The 15,398-nt window shown below is 39.3% G+C and overlaps 1 protein-coding gene across 4 annotated transcripts in view; it reads left to right on the plus strand.

The window, feature by feature from the left end:
• Positions 1-614: 614 nt before the first annotated feature.
• LOC138317684 (monocarboxylate transporter 14-like) overlaps positions 615-15,398 on the plus strand; it is a 29,345-nt gene continuing 14,561 nt past the window's right edge. Inside the window, exon 1 of one of the 4 annotated variants that reach the window (XM_069259517.1) lies at positions 615-770. The gene's annotated coding sequence lies outside the window, so the exon portion shown is untranslated. Of the gene's footprint in view, positions 771-7,748; positions 8,220-13,719; positions 13,979-15,398 lie in introns of those variants that run through there. The other 3 variants (XM_069259518.1, XM_069259519.1, XM_069259520.1) reach the window with 3 other exon arrangements.

The raw sequence follows: 15,398 nt of genomic DNA on the forward strand, positions 1-15,398 counted from the left end.
ATTTTAAAATATCGAGTTTCATTTCAAAATATAAGTCCACAACATTCTTTAGAAAAGTTACTTTCGACAGAATATTTCGGATGGGCTGATAAAATCATTAGCGTAATATTGCTGCAAAAATATTCACAGAGTAGTTTCAAGTTAAAGCTCAGTCATAAATTATTTTATAGTCAATTTAAAATGTTTAATGCCTTTCGCTCACAGAGTGTATACACCTTCAAAATAAATAGGATAGTGTATAAATTAGAGATTTTATCAACCTATGTATATTCTCCTTTGACTTGGTACGGAGACTCGTAAACATTTGCAGCAATGCGACCACAAACTGCAACACCGATCTGGTTTGAACCAGTTTCAACAATATATATCCGACTTTTACACTACGCCTCGCTCTCGATCGATGGATCACATGAGTTCAACCGGTGTGGACTGCATTTAAGTTTCGACAGCTACCTTGTCGAATTGTAGTCCACAATGAACGGCACGATTCTATCGGTCACACATTATGTAAATTATTTCAATTTAATTGCCCGAAACACCCTTAGCGTGTACCGATTTGTGGTGGTGTACGTTTGTCGAAACTGAAGCCGTGTTTATATGCCCTCTCGTGCCTCACGCTCCCCGGAGTCTGTGATTTGCATATTTAGTGACCTATTTATAGCTCAAGAAAACAGCTGATTTCTCACCGGCGTTTATTGTAGCGAGCGGTCAGTTACAGTAGGGTTGACCATCTCGCGCAAAGCGTCAGAGTCCGTGGACATTTTCATCAGGTAAGACTCATATTATTGTTTGCTTTCAAAAAAATGTTGTAATTAAATATTAGTTTTCTAAATTATCTATATGACGCGATTTTCTTTAAATAGAAGCCTTTGTTTACCTTGAACCGTGTTGCTCTTGTACGATACCCGTAATGTCATGATAGGCAATGTCAGCAGCGCTAATGGGCTAAAATATGCTATAAAGAACGCTAGTAGGATATACTCCGGCTTATGAAGATATGAAACATAATTTAATTAGCATGGAATTTCGATTAGTCTTTATTTATTACAGTAATTGCCGTAAAATGTGAACTTATTTTATTCTGAGAAAAAGTGAGAGAAGAACAACGATAATTTTGAACATCTGTTGGATTCTTAGAAAATTGAAGGATGTTGACGTTATACTTCCCTGTGTTCATAATTAAACACTTAATCCTAGTGGTCATTGGTCACAGCTGTGATAAAATTAGATTGAGCTGTGATACAAAGTACTTATATATGTATATCATAATGATATATCGCCCGAAAGTCATGTTACAGACGTTTTAGTTTTTTAAGAAAATCAAACGATTTCATGATTAGTATCAATGTCATACTAATGAAAGCTACGGTTCACTTTCAGTATCGTTATGACTTTGTCTCAATCGTTTATGTCATTACACAATGTGTACTAAGCCTCATCCACTATTTTGACAGCGTCGGTTTAAAATATAATTATGCTTAGACTTGCAGTATCTGTATTGCGATTCGCGATATATGCATCCTCGATACCCCATGGGTTACTATCATTGACGTTATAATATAACTTCAGTGATAGTAACCCCTAGCGTATCGAGGGTGCGATACGTCATGGAACCACATGTGTTCCGACATATCACAGTACTAATAGGTAGCCTTCCACCACTGGGTTGCGAGTTCGAAACCTAGCCTTAAGTCGGCGATTTTCATTCAGGTACTCGTGTTTTTCTATCATCTTCCGAACCTTCCCTATGTACGTGTTGTATCTGTTGATACTTGATACTCATTTCGTTGTTGCCCTTATCAATGCACATGAATTCCGCGTACATGAAGCATGCCGACATTACAGTCAGACAAATCTAAATATTGTTACTAAATGGAGGCTTCACGTTAGGTCTAAAGGTCAAATTAGTGAGACCATGTGTATTGGGGTATAAGTTTTAGTTCAAAGTTCAAACTGCACAAGCGTCTTACAGTTATGTGTCAAGGGCATATGAACAAAGAATAATGTAGAATTGTCTTTTTTAAAACCATGGGTCTAACGGTCAATTTGATTTCTTCACAAATAATCTTTTATTTTTGGCCTAAGATTGCCCACTTGGAATAGTGCTCCCATAGAAAATGCTTATTGTTTTAAGGCAAAGTGTTATTGTTATTTCAACTCAATAACTTGCGTTCCGATTTTCTATTTGTGATGTTCCACAACACGGAGTGCTAAATCAGATTGCCCTACCAAAACACATTTACGTCACCAATTTTTAACTTAACGTTGAGAAGACCTATTCAACTAAATTGAGAAAAGGCCAAATCAATTGTTATGATTCAGTTGTTCTCGCAACCTAAATGTTACACTGTTGATCACATGCGACAGGCAGATTTGGAATACAAAAGGATGACATTGATTATAAGGTGGTAGATTAAAGAGGGTTTCGTGTTGCCACGGGAACAAAGTTCTACAGAGACGTGTCAAAACGACATTGATGTGATGTACATAACTATACTAAAAAACACATTTCTGATCTACTAACTAGAGTTACTTCCTTTCGTTTTACTCCGACACTGACGGAGTAACTGACGGAGTAAAACGAAGGAAAGTAATTCCAATACACCATAATGAACCAATCGGGGTCATGTAATCACGAACTTTGATAAATTTATCAATAAAATGACTGCTTATGGAATATTAGTCCGCTAAACATGCCTATTAAATATATGTAATTAGGCATTTTAATCATTTTTTTTTGCCTTATAAATATTGGGCATAAAAAAGTGAAAAAAGCCTAATGATATAGGCAGGTTTAGTGGAAGTTAAGGGTGGGTGTGCTAAATAATATGTGTGTCTCAAGTCATCTCGTCACATTGCATTGTCAGTCTTCAGTGCATGTATTCTTGTCATTCTATAACGGGACGACTTGTTCCAGATGATATACATGTGCATTAGACGATTCGTCTCCAGCATGAAGTAATGGGAGCCATATTGAATTACGACCATCAAACAAACTTCTAGTGAAACGCAATATATACGAACGATATCCACGTCGGTTATCTTCTCGGAATAAAATATTTTCGGGATGCATTTTTTTTAATATTTTTAACTTGAAGTAAAATTGGAAGCTCAAACTTTTCAATGGTGGTAATGGTGTAAAGTAAGTAACTTTTGTAACTGAAGAAAAAAACTTATCCGTCTGCTCCTGTTTTTGGTAGTGAAAAAATACCATTTGTCTTCGGTGGAGCATCTTTAAGTGAGAACCATTACAGGAAAAATATTGGCGTAGAAACACTGGGCTATAATAATTATAATTTTGTAATTAAACCGTGTTTGAAATGACATTTTCGGCAATAAGTATTGCTTCATTTGCCCCAAAAAAGCCCGGCATCAGACTTTCATCCCTAGTAAGCCTTGGCGGACCGTGAAAAACGTATCTGAGCTTGATCGAAATGTGGAAAACGTAGCAGACCTCATCAGATCGTAACAGGCCTAGAGAGAACGTAGTGGTATCCTTGATAGACCGTGCTAAAGCCGTAGTGTCCGGGAACAGCTCTTTCCTCTATATCCACGGTCCACCACGTAATCTGTAAAAGACCGTGGCACTGGCTCAACTTGAATACAGAGACAAAAATAGCCAAAATTCCACAGCCCACCATGTTTCGGGCAAACGGGGCTACCGTTGTCGCCGGGAACAAAATCTAATTAGACTGCCGGGAACATAAAAGCTACACAATTCTCTCTCAGATTTACCCCGATTCACGTTTTCCTTTTGGGTAGTTTTACGTCTCTACACAGGGTTTCGTCATAAATATCAATCCAAATGTATATTATCACTATTATATATGGCCACTGCGTCTTGTAGTCATTCCAAACCCCTGAGCGTCTACAGATCACAGACAAGTCGATAATTACGTTATGACTCGACCCCGAGGTAAATGATTAATTTACGACAACGTAATGCTACGCGGTTATTGACCCCGATCTGGCGGGTGACTGCACGGACATATTTATTATTACGCCATTGTTCTAACACGTTCAGTACCAGTACAGCTTAACACGGATCCCGTGATCGTCATTGATTATCTACATACAACGGAGATCGAACCTCGGAAACATTACATAACCAGTGTGATTCCAATCTATACAGATACTGATGCTGGGCTAGTTTGTCACTCAATGGGAAGGGTTGTAGGAAATGACTGATGTCACTGGACTTTCCAATATAACTAGAATCGGTTCTACATAATGACTTATTATATGATTATGTCAATAAGGTCAGTTCTACGTTATGGCTGACTTCATTAGATTCGGCGAGTATTCGAACAAGGGAAGTTGCAAATTAATTTTGAGCTTGATCTTATGTGACGTGAATGACCAATCTTTCCGAGAGCTCATTGCGGTCCAATCATTTTGAGAGATTAGAGAAAGTAGTTTTTGACGATGGGGTGCGAAAATGCGAGTTACAAAATCGTGATGAAGTGATGGCTTATGCAACAGATAGCGGCGAGCTGATGAAGATGTCAAATAGAAACCGTCTTTACCACTTCGGCTCAATCCTCCATCTTCATTAAGGACCATTTACATTGTGTTGCCTCATTTACACATGATATCAGAAGGGCCTGTATGTCTTTAAGATCCAAAGTTATTATGTCACGGGTTTGCATAATTGGTTTCATGTTCGACAATTTGGGGGGGGGGTTGCTTTCAAAGCTCTTGTTTAGGTGTTAATAGATGAATGACGGTTCACTCAGACGTCAATAAGTTAGAGTATAAGACATCAGTAGTCATGGTCGTTAATGCGCTACGGATCAGAAGAATTGCAGACATTAGCAAGCTACAGAATAAGTTTCCTTTGGACTAGGAATAAGAGCCGTCCCGCATTTGCCGCTGTCTCACCAGTGTTTGTCTCGTTTTGGTTCCTAAACTCATTAAAATACTATTTTGTGGGGTCATAGAAAAGGTTCGAGGGATCTCGCAACACTATGCCCTTAATTCAGAGGGCACACAGCTTATACTGTAAACATTTTGTTTTCGTGGCGTCTTAACTAGACGGGTTCATTGACATTTCGCGATTTAGGGTCACGTGGTTCTACCGTACCTGTGATTTGTCTGTCGAATCTAATCACGTTTTTTTATTTTGCGGTATATCGGAATTGAATATTGGAACTATTCATGCTTTTTAGACACGAAGAGGAAATCGATTTCATGCTGGCAATGTTATTTCGTCGATTGAACTTTCACTCACGTACCAGGTCCTATGATGTGGTCTGCCACAGGTCGTAATCTCGACTGTTAGGTTCTGATGCTGGTAGTTTGTTATCGTACTCTGTCGGTGCTACAACCTTTGTCTTGACGGGGTCCACAATGGGTCAGGGTTCTGACTCCAGTCTTTGTCGTGACGGGGGTCCACAATGAGTCCAGGTTCTGACTCCAGTCTTTGTCGTGACGGGGTCCACAATGGGTCAGGGTTCTGACTCCAATCTTTGTCATGACGGGGTCCACAATGGGTCAGGGTTCTGACTCCAGTCTTTGTCGTGACGGGGTCCACAATGGGTCAGGGTTCTGACTCCAGTCTTTGTCGTGACGGGGTCCACAATGGGTCAGGGTTCTGACTCCAGTCTTTGTCATGACGGGGTCCACAATGGGTCAGGGTTCTGACTCCAATCTTTGTCATGACGGGGTCCACAATGGGTCAATGTTCTGACTCCAGTCTTTGTCGTGACGGGGTCCACAATGGGTCGGGGTTCTAACTCCAGTCTTTGTCGTGACGGGGCCACAATGAGTCAGGGTTCTGACTCCAGTCTTTGTCGTGACGGGGCCACAATGGGTCAGGGTTCTGACTCCAGTCTTTGTCGTGACGGGGTCCACAATGGGTCAGGGTTCTGACTCCAATCTTTGTCGTGACGGGGTCCACAATGGGTCAGGGTTCTGACTCCAATCTTTGTCGTGACGGGGTCACAATGGGCCAGGGTTCTGACTCCAATCTTTGTCGTGACGAGGCCACAATGGGTCAGGGTTCTGACTCCAGTCTTTGTCGTGACGGGGCCACAATGGGTCAGGGTTCTGACTCCAGTCTTTGTCGTGACGGGGGCCACAATGGGTCAGGGTTCTGACTCCAATCTTTGTCGTGACGGGACGACAATGGGCCAGGGTTCTAACTCGGCAATCACAGACAATTTTAATTTTGAAACTGACCATAAAAATGACTTAACATTTGACGAATTGACCCCTTTTTGTGACTGGTCACCATAAGAGGTTGGATGTGCATGCCTAGATCATAACGATCTCTTTTTGGAAAGCTAGATAGGACTCCGCCAATCTGTTGTAAGAAGAAAAAACATCATCCTCGATCGTATATATAGTTAGGAGGATACTTCCGGTTTATTCCGGAACCAAAACTGCGTTGACTTACGAATATTTTGTCGAGATATCATTGTACATATGATAAACAATATCATCGGACTCTAATTTCGTAAAATTTAACCATACATCGTCATTGAATGCTTTCTGGGATCGCCCATCTTAAATTTTGCCTTTCGATAACTTCCTGGTGTGTTTTCGTTTTCAACAAACAACTTGGATTCTGCAGTGGAATGTTGAAACTACCACCAGTACGTTTTCATGTCCTCTTTTAAAACATTATAAAAATTGAGTTAAAATCGGTTTTTAAAATGAGAGTATTACATGCAATTCGTGCTCAGTCAAGTAGAGAAAATCCTCAAATTGCCCTTTTCGCTTTTCCCATATCTTATTAATTGACATGCCATCTTTCCTCGCTCATGCGTATTCACGCCTGTCTTATTTTAAAAGTTTAATTCACTGAAACCAATTTTTCGGTGTGAGTTTCGAACCAGTTGATATTGGCTTTATCCTATTACTGTCAGAATTTATTCATAGGACCGTCGTTATTTTTGAAATTGTTTCTGACAAACCTCCGCGGATTTTCATGGATCGTTTAGTTTCTGCTGTAAATGTTTTTAAGTGTCATATTCATCTTCTTAATCATTCATTTGGACTTTCAGAATATATATATTTTTTAAAATAAGGATACGGTAACCATAGATACGGAGAAAAACATGATTTTCCATAGATCTAGTGCTAGTCTTCAATTTCTAAACTGGTAAAACTACCATATATATCGTTTCTGACTTTGAATAAAATCAATTGACAAGCAATCAATCGATCGATATGTCGATCGATGAAACAATAAGACTATATCAATTAACCGATCGATAGAATATTCCAATACATCATTAAATAAAATGGTAACGTTAACATCAATACTAAATATCCTAATTCATGATGTCATTAATGTACATGTACGTACTTAACCTGACCTAAATACTGAACTTGCCTTAAGATTAAAAACATGTTGTTCAATAATGGCTGAGAGTTCAACGACATTTGAATTGTGGATTTTAAATAATATTTATTAAATGGATCCTAGAGATTATCTGCGTCCTTTGAATGAAGGTGACGCGCTCAATCCCAGTCATAATATTTGACTTTGTCGTGTTTAAATACTAAATTGATAGTTTTCATATGGTTGCACTGTTGATCTCAGATATCACTGAATATCATTTAGTTTAAGTAGGTCTCATGACGTCACCAAAGAAATGAAACAGCACGCGGGATCTGCCTTGACCTGGTCGTGGCGTTGTTTACAACACGGGGGGATTCCAATCCGATCACGTGGCGTTGTTTACAACGTGGGGGGAATTCCGGTTCATTGTTTACGTTGGCGATGTCAAGGTCGTGTTAAGCGTTGTGGTATACTATAACATATGTAGCCAGTTTTACGGCATTATTATTAAAACAGACATTTACAAACGTACATGACTTATTGTACGGTGGTACACAAAGAGGGAGAAAGACTTGTGGCCGTTCACGGATTAACGGGACCCCGCCATACTATGACGATGTGTTGAGAAACTAAGTCAGTCGCTATTTATAGAAACTTTTAAACCCGCACTGTTTTTGTGTAAGGTGTATTGAGTTAATATAATATTTGGAAATTGTAAACGGAGGACGATATTTTAATTCCGTGACATCACGTAAACCTCACCATAGTGACATGTTTTAAATAACAGTTTTGTGGAGGAAACAAACAAATCGTTAAGGTATTAACAATTTCAGAGCCTGCTACATTTCATAAAACATCGATAGGTGGTTTATAATTACACGAAGGTTTATTTGTTTCGGATTGAGATTGAAACAACAAGAGCGAAAACAAGGTGAGATATTTATTTTATCTGATCTTATTCAAGTCATTGCCTGCTAACTGTGTATTTATTTTTAACATTTCAACAGAATGATTTTCTCCAATAGCGACTGTGTCCGCGTGTGACTAATTTGACATGTCTGTGACCATACATTTGTCAGTCGCAGCTGACGCGGTTATCATTCTAGGTAACAATCGGACCCTGAAGAAACACACACAATACGACCACGTCCGTATCTATATACACGTATGCATCCACCCATTCACCCAGTACGTGTTTCTTGTGATTGAAACAAATGACTAAATGCCATTTCATTGGAGAACCATGATAACTATACTATATATATATATATATGCACGTTAGGAAAAAAAGTTTTCCTTCAAACATACTTGTGCAAACTGAACACGAACACAGATTATGTAACACTATATATATATATGGACAAAGGCCGATATTTTCCCGCTGTTACACATAGATTCTATAATAAATACTTATATGTGGGGCAAAGAAGTAACACCAGCATAGCAGGGTTTCGAGATCCCAAAACGACGTGGGTAAAGTACAATTTACCGTCGATTAGTTCCACCTTCCGGTGATTATGACGTCACGAAACTCACGTCAAATGATGACGTCGTAATCACCGGATAGTGGGACTAATCGACGATAAAAAGTACTTTACCCACGTCGTTTTGGGATCTCGAAACCGAATTCAAGGATATTCACAAAACACATAAAAAAATACACATATAAAACTGCGGACAATATCGCGGTAAGTATTGTATGAATGGTCCCATCGATCGGTTGTTATTAGACTATATAAAATATGTGTGAAGAGGCAAGGTGTTTTATAGATAAACTCGAGATCTTACAATCACCACATTTGGGCCAAGGTTGGCGAATGTGTCTTACATTGTTCATACTACTCTCATCTTATGTCCTCTAGTTTTTGACCTTCTAGACGTTCTTTCACACACAGCATTCTCTCTTTGTGGTAGCTTAATGGTTAAGCTGTATGTCTTTCTATCGTTAGCGCTAGATGCGTTTGCCATTAGGTGCTCTATCGGAAACTTCAACTTTGGTTCTGGTTTGTCAATTAGTTAAGGCGTCTACCATTCTACACCAAGCCTTCCACTGTTTGGCAATGACAAACTGATTCACTACAACCCAGAATAGTGATAGAATAGTGGTTATAATTTTTACCCGGGACACCCAAACAAGTCTCTTCATCACGAAACATTCGGCACACCCTTCAATAACCACTATCTGTTCAAATGACTTCAATCATCTACAAATGAACCTTTTGCGGAACGTAAACATAACCATTTAATGATTAGAATTTTGATTCGTGTGTTATTCTCCTGATAACCCTATAGCTCACTCTTTCTATTTAACAGCAGCGTGTCCTAAAACCCATAAAATATGAAAACCTCATCCAAATAATTCGTGTTGTCTAGACAGTTCTACCGGCGGTGTAGGATCCAGCTAACTTTGGCTAATGTCGGAGTTGATAGTGTCTAGATCCTATAGGACTTTCTGTCTCCTAACTAATGTTGACTAGATTTTACCACCGTGCTACGTGACACTCTCGAACACCATGCAATAGCATTTGTCTCGGCCTTGTTCATGAGGGTTGTTTTCTACAGCTGCTAATCATAAACAAAACATTCTGGAGCAGATTTTTGTCTCTTCGCTAGGCCTATGTCCCGAGAGATTAAGGAATCGATATTGTGAAATTACGCAAATTGTGATGACGTCATCACAAATAGTTTTGAGTGCATATTACATCGTGGTAAGTTACATGACTATTTCCAATTGATTTCATACCATTTTAACAGTAATTTATATATATATGCACCGATCAAAATAAAAGAAATTTAAAAAAAAAAAATGTGTGAAAGTCCGCAAAATGGGGGACGTCATCACAAACCATTTTGAGTGTATTTTTTCTGTCATTGTTTTGGCTCGCGTAAAAGATTTTATTACATGTTGTGTCTAAACAACAAACATTTAAACGGCACCATAACATTACCCACTTGTCTGAACTCTTAGACGTGGATATATGCCAACAAAAGTGCTTAAAAGGATGTTGATCCCATTACAGGTAGTGAAATTATGGCGAATTATACTTCATATCGCAATAAGGTATTAATGTGCTTATAAGCTGTACCTTACCCGTAATATCGTCTAAGTTAAATCTGAACAGTTTCCTAATCACCGATTATAACTGATATAGTTTGTTTGTGTTAAATAAATGCTTATCAACTTATATATGGTCATTTAGGAGGTGTTACGTTTTGTTTGCGGAGGAGTTAGTCCGGAGTTTCAGGAGAAAAATACACCGACTTTTGGTCAATATCCGTCAACTGTTCCATAGACTACATATGATACATACAATGTTTATTTAATTTTTTTTTACTTTTGCAGAATATAATATCAGTTTAAGAGCATCGCATACAATTTTATGCCTTTATACCAAATCTAATCAAACTGTAAAAATGATCAAATGTATTCTTATTTCCGATTTTGATTGGCTTGTTTTTGCCTATTTTATTATTTATTATTCATCTACATAGATGCGGTACATATCCACTTACATGGAGTTGGTCGAAGCAGCTGTTATGTCTCGTACCAAACTACAGTTGTGGTTTTGCGTATACTTTCATGTTCCTAGCTCAAAGGTTACGTGACGTACATGTATAATACATATCTTTGAATGGCCCATCACAGTACTTATTGTACACTTGAATACGACCCCTAGACTGTATGACGTTTTGTACCGTGGTTTATGCACTTGAGAGCGTAACACTGCCTAAGGCCAGATAGTTTTTGTAAGGATGATTTCCGGTACATTTCTGCACAGGGGCATGGCACAATGTCAAAACTGTCAATCACTACGCTATGGAAATATTTTTAGGAGGGAGGGGGGCGTGGGTGTGATGCAGTGGTAAAGACATACTTGACTTAGCTAATGGACGTCGTAGATCGCGAGAGTTCATGATCTGAACAGTCTTGAATTGTCTTTCTTTACATGGGCCGTTTCATATTTGACCAGAAGGCTGAAATATGATCGAAGTTTCTGCGTACACATTATCAATTACGGTATATACTTTATCAAGGTACTGTCATAAAACGTTGGGACCCGTGTGATATAAATATCCGTCTGTAGAAGAACAGGGAAAATACACATTCCTGTCGAGTGCCCCAACCAGGAATCGAACCCGGGTCTCCGGCGTTAAAAATTACGGCTATGCCGACTGAACCAAAGAAGCATGCTCCGTCAGCTGAGTGACAGAGACCGTATTTAACACTTTGTACAAACCACACCGACCCGCTCCTTTTACATGTCTTTATTTGACTTAACTGGGTCAGTGTATTCCTTTGTCTTGTTTATCTCTGTGCTGTGATTGTCAAACCCCTGTGTTAACCTTTCGCTGTGTTCATAAGGTCTCCGTGAAATTATTCTGCTCCTGTGGTGATATTACAATATCAAGTTATATTGTGAGTCATGTCCCTGTGTTTTACAAGTAATGTGTGTGCCGGGTCCCTGTGTGGTAGTTAGCAGGCCCTTATGTTAAAGTTATGTGTATCGGTTCCTGTGTAGTAGTTATCGGGTCCCTGTGTTGCATTTATCAGGTCCCTGTGTTGTAGCCCTGTGTTGTACTTATCAGGTCCCTGTGTTGTAGTTATCAGGTCCCTGTGTTATAATTATGTGTACCGGTACCTGCTGTGTTATAGTTATCAGGTCCCTGTGTTATAATTGTGTGTATCGGTACCTGCTGTGTTGTAGTTATCAGGTCCCTGTGTTATAATTGTGTGTATCGGTACCTGCTGTGTTTTAGATATCAGGTCCCTGTGTTATGATTGTGTGTATCGGGTCCTGCTGTGTTTTAGTTATCAGGTCCCTGTGTTATGATTGTGTGTATCGGGTCCCGCTGTGTTTTAGTTATCAGGTCCCTGTGTTATGATTGTGTGTATGGGGTCCTGCTGTGTTTTAGTTATCAGGTCCCTGTGTCATGATTGTGTGTATGGGGTCCTGCTGTGTTTTAGTTATCAGGTCCCTGTTTTATGATTGTGTGTATCGGTACCTGCTGTGTTTTAGTTATCAGGTCCCTGTGTTATGATTGTGTGTATGGGGTCCTGCTGTGTTTTAGTTATCAGGTCCCTGTGTTATGATTGTGTGTATCGGTACCTGCTGTGTTTTAGTTATCAGGTCCCTGTGTTATGATTGTGTGTATGGGGTCCTGCTGTGTTTTAGTTATCAGGTCCCTGTGTTATGATTGTGTGTATCGGTACCTGCTGTGTTTTAGTTATCAGGTCCCTGTGTTATGATTGTGTGTATTGGGTCCTGCTGTGTTTTAGTTATCAGGTCCCTGTGTTATGATTGTATGTATCGGGTCCCGCTGTGTTTTAGTTATCAGGTCCCTATGATGTACATTGTAGCTGTCCTGTTTGTAGTGAAGAAGAGACCAATGTTATTTACCTACTTAGATTGTGTCAAAATATAATCGGGATTTAAAGGTCAACAACTGTTGCTTGTATTTACTGGTCGTGTGTTGTATACTTATATAAATCAGTAATAATACGTTTACATGTTTTATATAATGTAACAGAAACGATACACAGAATGTTTCAAATGTCATTCCTGATACTGCCTCACGTTTGGACTTCTCCACCAGTCTGCTCTTGAACCGCATTTTAAGTTCAGGCTATATATGAAAACATTAGTAATCGTGACATTGCTAATGAGAGGAGACTTGCGACGTAAACGACATGATGGAGCGTCGTGCTCGGTATCCTTTGTTGTACGCTTCAGTGAGGTAGTACTATAATGTTGACAAAAGTTCCGTGCAATCACAATAAAATACAAAGCTGGCATAGACTTGGGTATATTCTTCGCGATTTGCACGTGTAAGCATTTCGCAGCGTCATTACTTTTCGCGATAAATACATTGTTTATTTACTTATACACCAAATATTTCTAGCATAGGAAATTTTTGCGCTTAACATCCTTGCGAATTACTACGTTTACATGGCCGCCTATATTAGTGCGATAACGTCACTCACATACAATTGTACATTGAATTACATCATCTCTAAACTGTAGCTGTACACATAAATAGTTAAACGACTTTAAAAATCACCTTAAGTAAATAAATCTTATGTGCATTTGATAAAAAAGATAGGTTGTATAATTTGGTATGTACTCCAGGACTACCAGTGTTTGGTATTGGAGCGTAGGTCGCTGTGCTATGATCATTATGATGACTGTATAGGGTATTAGTCACAACGTTCAGATGTCTACAAAAATAACAATAGCATACTTGTTAATATTTCCGCTAAATATTTTTAACGAGTCTGACTCAAAGTCATATGGCACGTGAGATTATTCTATGACTACTAAAGCTCTCGTGCGCGAACGGGGTCGCGTGGCTGGGGTAGGCGAAGGTCATGGGTCAGAAAGGGTGAACAATCTGAGGTTGGGATCTAAAGGGCCCATAGGGTGTGTGGGCGGAGATAGGGTCAAATCGCGACGCGGTTTTCATTAGAAGGCGTGAATTGGGAACAAGAAATGCTTCTATTGGGTGTGTATTTGATTGACAACTCCGGGAGATAGGACTTACTTGTGTCACAACACTTAACCCCTATAACAGGGTCAAGGACACACCGTAATCAGCTGTCGACTTGCTTGTTTGTGGGTAGAACATTCACACATATTTTCATTAAGCTCCGGACACAGCACGTGTACAGGCCGTCAGGTGATTAAAGTGTAGGTAAGTTAAAGTTAAGTCTATACTTATCTACATTACGCAGTAAGATTGATGTAATGTATATTTTCTTTACATCAGGTAAATGTATTGTCCATGGTAGATATATCGATTTAAGCAAATCATATAATTTATCATGTACACACATATATATACCGTTTCTAAGTTGACTGTGTATGTTTACACATCGTAGTTGTTGTATTCATGGTACGTTTAGCCAACATACCTACAAATAACAACATCGTGTTCCAAATGTTTACCATCAGAATGGCATTTATTTCTTGTTTTGCTTGGTATTCTACAACCTGATTTACACTGACGAGTCACTACGCCACACGTGGGACAGTTGCCAGACCAGAACGGTGGTTTACCCGCAGGAGCTCTGGATTTATTCTATTATCCAAACCTTTTTGAAAGTTGTAAATATATTTTCAACAGTTGTAGCAAATAGGTTATTGAATTTGGTAAAAATATTTAAAATTCAGTAAAACATTAGATGGACAGAAAGAATGATGTCGCTATTTTTGAACTCGTGACAAAGAGATAAAATACTAGCTGTAAATAACGTTTAACTAGTTAGCAACCAGGACCAAAAAGGAGACTATTCTTGACGAGGAATGCTATGCATTTGATCAAACCACATTGCCACCATAGCAAAGAGATGGAAGGCTAGCTGTACAATGTCAAACATTGTCATCACATTGCCACCGTGGCAAAAAGATGGAAGACAAGCGGTACAATGTCAGACATTGTAGCCACATTGCCACCATGGCCAGGAGATGGAAGGCTAGCTGTACATTGTCAAACATTGTCACCACATTACCACCATGGCAAAGAGATGGAAGGCTAGCTGTACAATGTCAAACATTGTCATCACATTGCCACCATGGCCAAGAGATGGAAGGCTAGCTGTACATTGTCACCACATTACCACCACGGCTAAAGGCTAGCGGTACAATGTCATACAGTGTCACCACATAACCACCATGGCCAAGAGATTGGGCTAGCGGTAGCCACCAATGACGTGAGGCGGCGGCCCCCAATGTGCAGTCTGTGGTCTTCTCCTGGGTTTGGCGTCCTAAAGACCTAAGACACCCTAACAGCCTCGACCCCGTGGCCCGGTAGGGAGATTAGATGATGCGACGATTGGTAGGAGGTACACAGTATTATCAGGACTCAAAATACATACATCACAGTACACGTGACCTTAGTTTTATATCGGTCAAACTTCTGGGAACTTTGCTGACCTTTGGCGCGTGGCGATACTATAATGTAATTTCGTATGTCATGCTTGTTAGATTAACGAGTTCAGAAAATGTACATATATCTATATACAGTGTAGGTAGGTCAAACACTCGGTATTTATATTCTAGTGTGGCTTTTGGTCTCCCTACATATAAATAGTTAAGAGATAGATATATATGTA

The sequence above is a fragment of the Argopecten irradians genome, chromosome 3 (genome assembly GCF_041381155.1).
Source record: "Argopecten irradians isolate NY chromosome 3, Ai_NY, whole genome shotgun sequence".
Classification (NCBI taxonomy): Eukaryota; Metazoa; Mollusca; class Bivalvia; order Pectinida; family Pectinidae; genus Argopecten; species Argopecten irradians.